Raw genomic sequence first — 14,682 nt, 5'->3', positions numbered from 1 at the left:
GTGCTTTGTAGTTTTCTTCACATAGGATTTGGGTATTTTCTTATTATGTTTGCTCCTTGATATTTTATTTCACATTTTGATGTCACAAAAGCAGCATTTTCTTGTATTGTCACTACTTATTTGTATACATCAAACATGTTAATTTACTATTTTGCTATATTTTTGGTAGTTTTCCCATTGATTCTTCTGTTTTTTTTTTTTTTTTTTCTGGATATAAACTGATGTCAGCTGCTTAGATGTTATATTTTGGTGCTTTAGCGAGGTCTGTGGAAGCCCCAAGGTAATTCAATTCTGGACATTAGTATTCAGTAGTAAGATCCATTAACTAAGTTATTCTCTCATATACTTCAGCATTTCCTATGAAGTGACTTTGATTTTAGGCCTAGCTGACTTTTCAAAAGAGAATTGACAATCTGAGTCTGTTTGGGCAGGGATAACAAAACACCATGAACGACAGACATTATCCTTCACTGTTCTGGAGGCTGTGAAATCCAACACAAAGGTCCTGGCATCTGTTGAGGACCTTCTTTCTGACTGATACATGGTGCTTTCCAGCTGTGTCCTCACATACGGGAAGGGACAAGGCAGCTCTCAGGGGCTCTTTTATTCGGGCACTAATTCCATCCACAAGGACTCTACCAGCATGATCGGTCACCTCTCAATGGTTCCACCTCCTAATACCATCACACTGGTGATGGGGTTGAATGTACAGAGTTTGGGGGACACAGACGTTCAGGACACAGCATCAACACTGTGTCTTCAGGTACATGTGTTCACACTCACACATACTTCAGCATTTCCTAGCAAGTTACTTAGATTTTAGGCCCAAATCAGCTTGTTTAAAAAAATTTTTTAAAGATTTTTTAATTTGTTCTAATTAGTTTTATATGAAGTAGAATGCATTTTGACACATCATACATAAATGGAGCATAACTTCTCATTCTTCTGGTTATACATGATATAGAAGCACACTGGTTGTGTGGTCATATATGTACATAGGGTAATAATGTCTGATTAATTCTACTATCTTTCCTACTCCCATACCCCCTGTATTAATATAAAGTACCTCTATTCTTCACTACCCCCCATCCCATACCATATTGTGAAATGGCATCTGTATATCAGAGAAAGTATTGTCTTTGATTTTTCTGGGATTGGTTTATTTTGCTTAGCATGTTATTCTCCAGCTTTATCCATTTACCAACAAATGCAATAATTTCATTCTTCTTTAAGGCTGAGTAATAATCCATTGTGTGTGTGTGTGTGTGTGTGTGTGTGTGTGACATTTACTTTATCCATTCATCTGCTGAAGGACATCTAAGTTGGTTTCATAGCTTAGCTAGTGTAAGTTGAACTGCTATAAGCATTGATGTGGCTGCAACATTGTAGTATGCTTATTTAAGTCCTTTGATATAAACTGAGGAGAGGGATAGCTGGATCAAATGGTGGTTCCATTCCAAGTTTTCTGAGGAATCTCCATACTGCTTTCCATAATGGTTGAATTGAGGCTGAGCATGGTGGTGCCTTCCTCTGTAGGCTGAGGCCAGAAAACTGCAAGTTCAAAATCAGCTTCAGAAACTTAGTGAGGCCCTACATAACTTAGTGAGCTTCAGTCTGAAAAATAAAAAAATAAAAAGAGCTGGGGATGTGGTTCAGTGGTTAAGCTCCTTGCTTAAAAAAAAATTGAGAATGTGACATTTTTATGACTGTCTTAATCTGTTTGGCTTTTGAGAAATAGATGTACCTATGTACTGAATGTATTTTACACAATAAGGTAAGGGGGTAAGTTATGCAGTATTTCTGAAACTTATATCAACTCCTCATCTATTATTTGCCAAAATTGGAATAATAATTACTTAAATTTTTCTAATACTCTTTGCTTTTTTCTTCCCCCAGTATTGGGGATTGAGCCCAGGGCCTCAAGCACATGCAAGGCGCGTGTTCTACCACAGAGCTACACCCCCAGCTCCCTTTACTTTTTAAAATGCGATTTTGTGCCTATTACTGCTTTTATTCTCCCAGCAATCCTATGGCACCAGGTGGGAGACTGCTATCCCATTCTAATTTCTGAGAAAACAGGAATCTACTCAGCTGGCCAAGGGAGGGGCAGAGATTAGGACTCGCTTTTGTTAAATCTTAATGCTCATCTTTTCCAAGGTACTCAAATGCCTGCAAATCCTTCTGCTGCTAAAACTGAAACCCATTTCTTACCTGTCCTCAGAGGAATTGGGGAGCAGCTGCTCAGCATCCCCTATTATAATACCCCTTCATATGCATGAATCCTGTGATTTTGTTCCCTTCCAGCTTCCCCTTCGGCAGGTTAAATAGCCCCGATTCTGCTCCTCATAGAGTTTATCTTCCAACTCTTTTGTCAGTTTTAACAAAGAGGTTGTGACTCTTGGGTTCCTGCTCAGCAGAGCTCTTCCTCATTATTTTGTAACCTTTATCCTTCCTTCCAGGGAGAGTTAAGTAAAGCCTGTGGATTTTTGATATGAATGTCTGGCAGGCTCTGGCCGCACTGAAAGGTTTCCAGTGGGGTTTGCTGATGAAAGCCTGGGACAATCCACGGAGTCTCATTCATGGTAAAGGCAAGGTGGTGGCCCGTCTGCTGGCACCCAGACCTGCAAATGGGAGCTGTGTCCATGTGGCGGCCCACATTCCAGAGAGAGTCCCATTTTGGCAGGAGGAGATATGCTGTAATGAGAATAGAGACAAGAACCGCTGGCTAATTACTTCAGGTGAATAGTTCTTTTCTGAAAAGGCTCTGTTCATGTGTAAAAATCACCTTTGACTCAGAATTGCATTAGGGTACCTGAGCCAGTGTGAAAATTGGAGAAATTAAATGCCATAAAACATAAGCAATAAAAAGGAAAATAAACCTTGAGTGCTAACAGCCATGTAGCATTGTGGGTGTTAAAGCACGAAGCCTGTCAAGCATGCTCAGTGGCTTTTTAAAGATGACACTGGATGCCATTTCTCTTTCAGTATCCCAGGATTCTTTCTGGCCCCTGGCTCTCTGTACCTACCCAAAAGGCCCCAATTTGGATGAAGGGAAGATGTTTCTACCAGCAATAAAATTACTTGCTTCCTGGGGGTGACATGTGGCTAATATCACTGTCTTTCAGGGGACATTGATTCATGAGTTGGAGAAATGGGTTCATACCAGCCCCTCAGAGGAAAGTGTGGTGTGTGTGCATGAGCCACTTTCCCCCTGTTTATGAGCTATGAAAATGGCATTTTAAAGAGTCTGAGGATGGTGTGGTACCATGTCTGAGGGTCAGGGTGACACCAACATCTATTATGAAGAGAATCTGCTCTGACTTTTGATCCAATGAGGATGCAGTAAAACAGAGAAAACATTCCTTGGGAATTTTTGTCCTGCCCTTGAATATCTGGATTTCTTTAAGAAGCACTGCTCTGATCCCCCTGAGTCACTGTCACAACATGGATCACGTCTCTGCATTAGCTTTCACCTGTAGATGTATTTATTTTGACTAAAAATGTTTTAATTTTCCACAATCTCAACCAATAAAAAAACTAAACAAATTAAAAAAAAATTTTCCACAATCTCCGTCACTCTTTATTGCTTCAGATTTAGCTTCATACTTTTATATCACCAGTCTGGCTCCTTAAAGGGTGCGATCCCTGGTATAAATCTTGTTAAAAATAGGTATATTTTGTTTGCCTACTTTGCTGTTGCCCACTTCAGGTTACAAGTTCTTAGATTTTGAAAGCTATTTATTGTCTTTTAGCAGAAGATTAAGGGAAAATTAGTAATTAACAATGAGTAATTAACTGGCTCCTGAGAGGCAGTCCATCTTGACGGTAAGGATCATTCCAGGCCAAGAAGGGAAGGTGGGAAGGGTCTCAGCATGCTCATCAGCAAAAGCAGGTTTCTCATGGTAGAGAGGAGAACTGAGACTGTTAGGGGGTTCATTCCTCATTTGTAAAAGATACGGATGGTGAATGGGGAGACTTTCCAGTTGATACAGTCAAATATTCAAGTGTGCTAACCCACACCCTCCTCTGTCCACTCATTTATTTTTAACCTCTGGGAAAACTTACACTGGGTAGAAAGTACTACAGGTTTACTTTGAATGTCCTCCAACCATCTATGTATTAAACATTTGTTACCCAGGGTGGTGCTATTGGGAGTTGACAGAAATGTAGGATGTAGGCCTTGTGAGAAATTCTTAGGTCATTGAGGGCAGGCCTTTGGAAGGGATTATGGGACCCCAGTCCCTTCTTCTCTTTATTTCTTACCCATGGACTGGTTTTTCTTGACCATGTGCTCCCATCATGATGTGCTGCCTTACTGCAGGCCTAAACCAGGAGGAGTCGGATGATCATGGACTGGAACCTCCAAAACTGAACCAAAACAAATCTTTCCTCTTTAAAAGTCAATTATCTCAGGTATTTTGTTACAGTAATGGAAAGCTAACAAACACAGGAAGCATGTTTGGGGAATTGTTATAAAGTCAGATTTTATTTATTTATTTATTTGGTACCAGAGATTGAACCCAGGGGTGCTTAGCCACTTTGTCACATCCTCAGCACTTTTTATTTTTTATTTTGAGACAGGGTTTCGCTAAGCTGCTTAGGGTCTTGCTAAGTTGCTGAGGCTAGCTTTGAACTTTTGATTTTCTTGCTTTAAACTCCTGAGCCTCTGGAATTCCGGGTATTTGCCACTGTACCTGGCTAAGATTTTATTTTACCTGTACTTCCCTATTCCCATTTGGACCTTTCATATAATTAGAGCCACAAGTAACTGTGTTTGGCAGGAAAACAGATCTGACCCCCTTGGTTATTTTCTGAGAGTGCCATGGGGGAATGTGAGGAAGGGAGACAAGATATAAAAGTATCTTTTGGCTTGAGTTGCGGCTGTGGCTCAGTGGCAAAACACTTGCCTAGTATGTGTGAGGCACTGGGTTTGATCCTCAGCACCACATAAAAAACTAAATAAAGGCATGCTATCCCTCTACAACTATTAAAAAAAAAAGTAGACCAGCCTCATGGGGATCCCTGTGATAATCAGGCTCAACCCCTTTATTTTGCAGAGGGACATCTGAGCCTCAGACAGGGCAAATGGCTTATTTACTGTACCCCTCCACAACTAGAGCTCAGAACTACCTCTGTTGAGCAAGGTCGTGGCTTCTGTGGCTCAGCCACTCCTAAGAGGTTACATTCAGCTTAGACTTGGCTCAAGAACTTCATCTAAAGCTAATTAAATCTTTTAGTTTGAATATCTACACTGAGTGGCTAAAACTACATCTAAAAAAAAAAAAAAAAGGATAATGATGTGTTGTAGAACTAAAAATCTGTAGACTGAGGTTATTTCCTCCAAAGATTTAAGAGTTGAGCCACAGAAATCAGATGATTGAAAAGATGTAAAGATTAATTCAATTATCACAGAATTCTAAGTATTTAATCACATTTCGAGATAATCATGTAGTTATGGTAAATGCTTTTTGTTTCCATTTTCCTGTCTTTATTTTATTGAGTATAGATTGTTTCATTGTTCCCAAGAGGTTGTTGCTTTAAAATGAGTTGAAATATTACATCTCATTTTCTTTGATAACATGAAATGCAGTTATATTGCATTTAATTAAGTGCTCATTTAAAGATTGTATTTTTAAGCATTTTTTCCAAGTTACTAGAACTTCTCTTTCTTCCTTATTCTCTATTCCTTTGTTTTTTCTCCTCTTTTTTCTTACTTCTTTTTGTTCTAAAATAAATCCTTCAATATTCTATCCTGTTGCGGGTTTGCAAGCTGATGGCATATCAGAGCTGGAAGAAGCTGTAGTTGTTTAGGGGCTCCTGACCTGTGGTTCACCCTCACATATCAAGTCCTAGGTGCACTCTGGTAGGGAGCCCATGAATCTTGAAATTATATGCACAATTCTGTGTTTATGTGCATAAGTCTGGGAAGAAAGCCTGTAGTCTTCACCAGACTCTCAGAGGAGCCTTTGACACCAAAGGTTAAGTAAAAGTCACTGATGAGAAACCAGTGTCTGCAGAAGTCACAGTAACTCACTCAGGATCACATACATATTTAGTGGGAGAACCAGGAACAAAACTAGGTCTTTTGGCTTCCAATAAAAGGTTTGTTCTGCTATGCCAAGGAAACAGACTTGGTTTTTCCAATTTTAATCATATGTTTTCTTTTTTTAAAAAAATGTTTATTTATTTTTTTAGTTGTAGTTGGACACACTACCTTTATTTCATTTATTTTTATGTAGTGCTGAGGATGGAACCCAGGGCCTCACACGTGCTAGGTGAGTGCTCTACCACTGAGCCAATACCCCAGCCCTAATCATTATGTTTTCTTAAATCCATATTCCAAGGAATTAGAAAGAATTGCTAATAAAATCAGATTAAAACAGCTTAACCAACACAAGCCAAAACATTTTCTTGGTGCTCTAATTCCTTTCATATAAAATTTCACATGCCCTGAGTATCTCTGATATTATATACTTCAATACAAATCATGAATGTGCATAAGAGAGAGATTGGTTATATATCACGTGTTGAGATAATGGTAAGGGAGGGAAAGAGTAGCAATAACTTCCAAGTTAATAGTACTTTTCTTCTCCCTAACTCATGGGGTACCCTCTGTTGGGAATACCTAGGATTTATTGAGATTCTTGCAGTGTCAGTTCTGCTATTTTGTTTCTTCCATTCACAAAAATGTGTCAGGACGTAGGGGAGATTGATGTCATTAACAATTTCAACACCCCCAGCAACTGACCGAAGCCATAAAGATCCTGCATACCAATGCCATGAGCCACATACCATGGAATTTGCTCTTACACAATCAAGGACAGCCATGCCACATGCACCAATCCACTGGTTTAAATATGGCCAGGAGTATGTACTGCATTTTCTACAATACTTCTGTCAACACCATCGCTAATACTCTGCAATGTACTCCTAACCTCTCTGAGTCCCTGTGGGCTGTGAATCTTTTATTCTGGATAAAAGATTCAGGAAGAATCTTTTATTCTGGTCTCCATGCTTCACCTTAGCAGTTTCCTGAGGTAGTAGAGATTTCTAGCTTCATTGTTCACATTAATGTAAATTGTCTTTTCTTTTCAGACACAAATATCAACGCCTTCCAGATGCTCTGATCATGGCCAGCTCATCGATTGGCAGTCATTGTGAGTGGATTTTAAATCTCTGAGCTGAGGTGCAGTCTTCAACACACAGGGAGGGGCTTTCTTCTTCTTCCCATGGTGATAAAGATGATGGTTGAATTCCCCCCCCCTTTTTTTTCACGCTCTAATGGGAGAGACGTGAATCATACCCAGGCAGTTTAATCATACCTGTCATAATGGAGGCCATAATTTTTGGGATTCTGTTTTATTAACAGTATTTAAAGACCTACAGCAACCTAGATTGCTCAGTTGGCCAAACAGCTTGACATTTCTTAAAAAGAAAGAAAGAAAGAAAGAAAGAAAGAAAGAAAGGAGGGAAGGTGGGAAGAAAGAAAAGGCTAATTAAGTCTGTGGCAAATACTGTTTGAGGCACCGGATGAAGCTGTGCTAGGAAGGGAGGAGTTGAGGAGTCCAGAGGAAAGTGGCAGAAGGGACATTGTCCCTGGAAACCAGCCCTGGCTGGGGTCCTGACACCCTTAGGTGGGTCCCAGTGGTGACGTTGAGCTCAGATTTGTTTCTCCTGCTTTGATTTCCCCCTCAGCCCACACAGACTTCAGGATTATAGGACCTTCATGATTGATGGCTTGGGTAGGTCTTGACTCTGAGGGGCTCCTTGGACTTGCTCTTTCTCTGGGCCGTCCGAGGTGAGGTGACATTGTTGGTGTGCCCCTTCCCCACTGGATTTGCCATCCTTCTCTGGGCTTTCAGGGGCAGATATATATATATATTTTTTTCAATATTAAGGCCTTGGCAGTACAGAGACATCTTTTTCAACTGTCAGGATTTCAGTAGCATTTACTAAGCCTCCGGCTACGGTGGCAAGCACGTGGTCGCCATGGTCTGCAACACACAGCATTTGGTGACGGCCCACCATTCTCAAGGTGGGGGGGGTTGGGATGAGTTTTTAATATATTCAGACCATTATTTGGTCTGAGGGAAAGATCACCTGCCAGGACCCATTTCTTAGGTGGAGGGAGGGAGCCCTGGGGCACCCAGCAGGCTGGCTTAGCGGGTGTTTCCTTGTCCTGCAGACTTAGAGTCTGCCTTCAATCAGCCTGTTGTAGTCAGCTTTTTCACTGCTGTGGCTAAAAGACCTGACCAGAACAATTTTAAAGGAGGAAAAGTTTATTTGGGTGCTCACAGTTTCAGAGGTCTCAATCCACAGACAGCAGGCACCATGCCTCAGGGCTCCAGATGAGGCAGGACATCATCGCGGAAGAGTATGGCAGAGGGAAGCAGATCACGTGATAATCAGCAAGGAGAGAGAGAGAGAGAGAGAGAGAGAGAGAGAGAGAGAGAGAGACTCCACTCTACAGATACAAAATATATACCCCAAAGCCATGCCCCCATCTCCACCTCCTCTAGACATGCACTACCACTTTAGTTCCCACTCAGTTAATCCCATCAGGTGATTAATTCACTGATTAAGGCTCTTGTAACCCAATCATTTCTTCTCTGAATCTTCTTGCATTGTCTCACTCATGAGCTTTTGGGGGACACCTCACATCCAAACTGTAATATCCTCTCAACTTCCCAACACACAGGTGGCCACTATGACATATGAGTAAATCTAACATGCTGATGGCAGAGATGTCTTTGATTTCTTTTTTTTAAAAGAGAGAGAGAGAGAGAGAGAGAGAGAGAGAGACAGAGAGAGAGAGAATTTTTAATATTTATTTTTTAGTTATCGGCAGACACAACATCTTTGTTTGTATGTGGTGCTGAGGATCGAACCTGGGCCGCACGCATGCCAGGTGAGCGCGCTACCGCTTGAGCCACATCCCCAGCCCCTGTCTTTGATTTCTTGAAAAACAATTTTTTTTTTTTTGCAGAAGATTCTTTAATTTCCAAAGATTTTTTGTATCATTGATGTCAAAAGTATATGGAAAGGAATCTTAAAACACCTGTCAGCAATAGTGTATGTGAGTGTGGGGGTGTCGGGCGAGAGAACCTTGAATCTTGATAGTGAAGGAACCCCTCTCCCCCACCCAACAGCCTTTCAGAAACAGTGGGTGGGAAAAAAAGTTTACAAATGATGTGATTTATGGCTTGTTTCTTACTAAAAGATCTGCAAAGACCCAGTATATTATGAACATTATGTTATCTCCCCAAATAGACAATCTGTCTTAGGCTATTTAGGCTGCTGTAACAAAATATGAATTTCTGTTGGCTTATAAACAATAGGAATTTATTTCTTACAGCTCTGGAGGCTGGGAACTCCAAGATCAAATGCTGGCAGACTCAGAATCTGCTTAGAGCCTATTTTCTGCTTCCCAGAGGGTGACTTCTCCCTGGGTCTCCACATGGTAGAAGGCACAGGGGTTCCTCTCTTGGGCTAGTTTTAACAGGGAACTAATCCTATTAATGAAAGGTCTGCCCTCATGACTTAACCCCTTTCCCCCCCCACAAAGGCCCCATCTCATAATACCATCATCTCAGGGGTTAGGATTTCAGCCTATGAATTTTGGGGGAACATAAATATTTAGTCCCTTGTTCAACCCAGTGACAGAATCTGAGGAATGACTATAATTACAAGGCAGATGGAATTGGACTAGGGAAAATCTACTCAAGCTTTAGGTTTATTTCTAAAAAAGATTGCCTGAAAAGCAAAAGTCAAGAGATATTGGATATCTCCATTATCTGTCCTCTCACTAAGAGAAGTTAAGTACTATGTAACTTGAAAATGATCAGTTATATCTCTTAGGTCCCCATCTCTGTACATATAAATAAAGTATATCTATTTTTCCAGGTGCCTCTCTGGTAATCTATCTACATCTAGGCAGAGACTAAACATCTCAAAACTCATCTGAGCATGAAGTATTTCTGTGTGGAGAGGGCACAATAGCACTATGTTAGTTTGGGAGATGTCGTCCCCATGAATGAAGTTCCAGGTTAGGAGCAGAGACATGAAGACCTTGACTGCAGTGCATGCTGGGAGTCTCTCTGATATCCCATTGGTTCAAGAAATGGAACAAGGAATGAATAGAAGAGAATAGACACCTCTGCAGTAAATCACAGGGTCACTAGATGAAAACTGAGAAGTAGCCTGAGAGATGGGTGTTTTCCTATCCATTGACAAACACTGATTCTAGATAGATGCTTCATTCAGGGAAGAGCAAAAGTTAACATGGAACCCATGCCTGGTTATTAGATTGACTGTCACCATAACACAGTGCTTGTGTTCAAGTAATCTTTATGTTACTTAATAATGGTCCCAAATGGAAATATGGTGATGATGGCAATAAAATACTTAAGTGAAAGCCATAAAATACTTAAGGGAAAAGGTTAAAGTTTATCATGGACCTGTATGGATAGGAAAAAACATAATATATAAGGTGTTTGGTACTATCTGTGGTTTCAGGCATTTATTGGGGGTTTTGGACCATACCCCCCATAGATAAGGAAGGACTACTATATTAGTCAACACCAACTAAATAAACATAGGACTTTTAAAAAGGACTCCAAATAAGTAAGACATGTAACTAGATTAACATTCAGAACGACATTGATTCTTATATTAGGTCAAAAACAGAATCTAGCCTTATGCTGCTGAGAAATAGTACAACTAAAAGCAAATTGAAGTGAATGTTTAAAAGTTGAAGTATGCAATGAGAATGGGGGAAAAAAGGAGGGAGTAATGTAAATAGGATTAAGTAGAATTTAAGCAACACCAATTAAATGAGATATTGTTGGGCTGGGGATATGGCTCAAGCGGTAGTGTGCTCGCCTGGCATGCGCAGGGCGCTGGGTTAGATCCTCAGCACCACATAAAAATAAAATAAAGATGTTGTGTCCACTGAAAACGAAAAAAAAAAAATTCTCTCTAAAAAAATGAGATACGGTAAGGGACATTTTATGTTGATAAAAATAAGAATATTGTAAAAAATATATAACTGTCACTAACTTTTATAAACTAAGTAATATTGCTTCAAAATAAATTAAGCAATTCCTGTTGGAAATAGAGAATCCGAACAACATCAATAATAAGGGTTATTTTGAAAGCTGTATCAAGACAATTATAGAATTAACAATTCTGTGATTAATTTGTGAATTGACAATTTCACAAATTAGGTTTGTCAAAATAAAATTTCTCAAAACTACAGATTACTAAAACAGAAAACCCCATCGATTAGAGAATTATAAAACACCCTCCCCCCAAAGAGATTTTAAGTTCAAGTAGAAATAAAAACTACAAGTACAGATGGAGTAAAGAAGCATCATCCCAGCCTCATTATATCCTTAATTAGAATGTTCAATTTAGGAAATTATGACATTTTTTCTCTCATGACATCTTATGTGAAAAGAAAAGGTGTTCTGAGGTTTCTGGATATCTGCTAATTTTATGAGCATGCAAACTTGCTCCTTCCCCAAATAATGAAAAGAAATTACCTCTTTCAGTGTGAAAAAAACTAAAATAAAAAGTAATCCCTCAAACAAAAGCAAATCACCAAAACATCTACTTAACCAACCCTCTTAACAAACAAACAAACAAACAAACAAGCAAACAAACACCAGAACCCAAAAAAGACACCACCACTAGCACCAGCTCCTTCTCCAGGATTCTTGTGACCTGGCTCTGGGCAGGGGGAAGGGATGTTCTGGAATACACAACCTCTTTACGGTTTCAGTGTGCCATGGTCCCACCACTCCTTGAATGTTTTACTCATATACATGACCTGCCTGGGTTTTTGCATCTGAGTTTGCATTCCTGGATAAAGGCTGAGTTTAATAAATCCCACTAAGCCCCACATTTTCAATTCTGCAGACATGATAAATATTCATATATTTCAGAATTACTATAAGTGGCATATTTTTTGCACAGTTTAAATTTTTAGAGGTGTTCCACATCTGGGATGATGGACAAAATGGGTTAAGCACTTAGAAAGATTTTTATTATCTCTTTTTGAGTTAAAAGTTCTTACACAGGAGTTTGCACTCACTGGGTGGGCTGGGGGGCAGGGCAGGGCACCTCTCTCTCTGTGTAAAGTAAGTTCAGATGAAGACCCTATTGGAATGGCTAAAGTAGGGCTCTGACAACACTCTCATGAAGGATCATTGTTCAATCTTGATTGAGAAGGAATTCATCATTTCTCCCCCAAACAAAATAGAGAGATGGAAAGAAGATTAAGCAATGATTGGTAGCAGTTGTAGACTTACTAGAATGGCTTAAATACGATTTCCTACAGGCATGGTATTCTGAGATTTCTAAATGTATTTTCTACATATATTTAGTCCTTAGGTATATTTGCATTCATTAATTCATACTTGTCTCATTCTAAAAAGGATTTGAGGCAGATAGGAGGCTGTGGCATACCAATGCAGGAGAGCAGTTCTCCCTGGGGACAAGCAAAGGCGTTTAAGATCAATAATAAAACTGACTAAAAGTCAGTCTGCTTTTTATTATCACTAGCATTGGAAATTCTAAAGAATGTCAGTGACAAAATATTCCTTTCTGCTAAGATAGACCACTCCACCATTTATTTTAAATACAAATAGTATTTGTAGATTTAAAATAGGTGTTTGGATTTATTTAAAGTCATGATTCAAAATTGTGTATCATTTCATATGAATTGGAATATATTTAGTGGCAAGCCTTCATTTGTAATAAAAATTTATTTTCAGTGAAAAATATATGATACGCCTAAAAAATAATGAGTTGGATTTCTATGGGGCTCAGCCAGTGACTTGCTGAGATAAATGGCCTGGGTAAGCTGCCTTTCTCTTCAGACCATTGATCAGCCATCACCTTTATTAGCCTAGTCTCAGTTACTCAGTTTAAGGTGGAGGGTTTAGGAAAAAATAAAAATTTTGGCATGTAAAATAGTGTTGCAAGCCCACATTTCAAAAATGGCAGCAAATATCACCCTTATTTGTTTTATGGAAAATCTGTCATTTATATCTAGTGATTAGCAGAACTGACATTGGGCCACATTTAGTCTCTTTGTAACTATTTGTTGGATGGATCTTTTCCTAAAATGGTGCAGACCTATGACTTATGTCTGGGTGCATTAGTCCACTTTCAATTAGACCTCCAGCCAGTTCCACGTATCTTCTTACGGGTTCTTCTTCATCAGATTGGGATGTTTACCTTTCTCTTTGATACAGTATTTTTTCACTGTCTCTTTTGTGCTGTCTCCTTTCAAGACAGGAAGAAGTCTGAAAACTGAAAACTTGCTCACCCAATGGTGTCTTACTTTCTTTGAAGCTTACAAAGCAAGCTCCTCGAAGGCAAGTTAACACAGCTCTTTTTATGGAAGCAGAGTTGGCCCTTGAACAACATGGTTTGGACCAATGCTATTTGAAGTCAAGAGGAATGTGAACAAACAAAGATGCAGTAATAAATCATAACTGCATCCAACAGAGAACATGTGGAATGGAGCCTTTGAATCACCTCTTTAAAAACCCCCTGTTCCTGCTGATGGGCAGAATCACAGCATCTGGGACAGGAGTCCCCTGTGTTTCTCTTTTTCTAGCAAAGCAATAAACCTGATTTTTTCCTTTTATTCAAAAAAAATTATAACTGCATAAAAGTAACTATCATGATACTGTACTAATAATTTTGTCACAATCTCAAGTGTTGCCAGATTCAGCTTAAAATACTGAGTGATGCTAATCATTTCCAAATAAGTATTTCTTTCTAGCAAATTGCATTTCCGGTAAAGTGATCTCTCATGGTTCTTGATTATTTCTCATGTATAAGATATACATAATATGAAAAATATGTGTTAATTGACTTTATGTTCTTGGTAAGACTTCCAATCAACAGCAGGCTATTAATTTTGGGGGAATCAAAAATTCTACATGGATTTTTGAAACTGCAGGGGTCAGTGTTCCTACCCACTGCACTGCTCCAGGGTCAATGAATTAGTAAACTGGTCTATGCTTTAATGTTAATCTCTTGACTGTTCATTAGGAGAATTAAGATAAACAAAATGCATTTTTACAAAATGCAACATATTCTGCATGTCAGCCTCATTTTGAGTTATTTGCCTCAGTGATATCTTCTCAAGAACGTTTCAGTCCATTACTCAATTTTAGAAACAAAATGACCCCCTCTGTCTAGTGGGGGTGCCTCTTTCCTTCTTTTGGCACTGGTACGTGTAGCTAAGATGGTGCAGTGGGAAGGGATTCTTGCCATAAGGACCAGAGTGAGAGTTTTAGGATTGGATTGATGTGGCTCCCAGTAGCTGGAAAAGCTGGAGAGAGAGAGAGGTCTATTTCTTATTATCAATTCAATAGCCTTCTGTGTGTTGGTCTGTAACCAGTAACTCATGATGAAATGGACCTAGGATAAATCAGAAACCAAGTTGGAACACTCAAGGGTCTTTTGTGTGGCACAATTCAAGAGAGTGTTGCAAGCAGGTGTGACATTGTTTGTTATTGCCCAGACTCAGACCATATGGACGAGGGTGGCTCAGACTCAATCCAGCACCAAAGAAAAGCAGGGAGCGGGTGACTGTGCCCAGGCTTATCCCTGCCAATGCTGCCTGCAGGGTTTATTATGCTTGCCTTAGGTAAGGGATTTGAT

At 39.5% G+C, this 14,682-nt stretch overlaps 1 long non-coding RNA gene across 2 annotated transcripts; it reads left to right on the top strand.

Annotated features, from left to right (window-relative positions):
- The first annotated feature begins 6,739 nt into the window (after window positions 1-6,739).
- On the top strand, window positions 6,740-13,657 carry LOC144366770 (uncharacterized). 2 transcript variants are annotated; one of them, XR_013425919.1, is made up of 3 exons: window positions 6,740-6,867; window positions 7,096-7,157; window positions 13,299-13,657. It is a non-coding gene; the product is annotated as an uncharacterized LOC144366770 (long non-coding RNA). The 2 variants fall into 2 exon arrangements; XR_013425915.1 differs by having other exon boundaries at window positions 6,822-6,867; window positions 13,303-13,657.
- Window positions 13,658-14,682: the final 1,025 nt, after the last annotated feature.

This window comes from Ictidomys tridecemlineatus, chromosome 1 (genome assembly GCF_052094955.1).
Source record: "Ictidomys tridecemlineatus isolate mIctTri1 chromosome 1, mIctTri1.hap1, whole genome shotgun sequence".
Lineage (NCBI taxonomy): Eukaryota > Metazoa > Chordata > Mammalia > Rodentia > Sciuridae > Ictidomys > Ictidomys tridecemlineatus.
The sequence above is the reverse complement of the archived record's forward strand: the minus strand, read 5'-3'. Positions and strand labels throughout refer to the sequence as shown.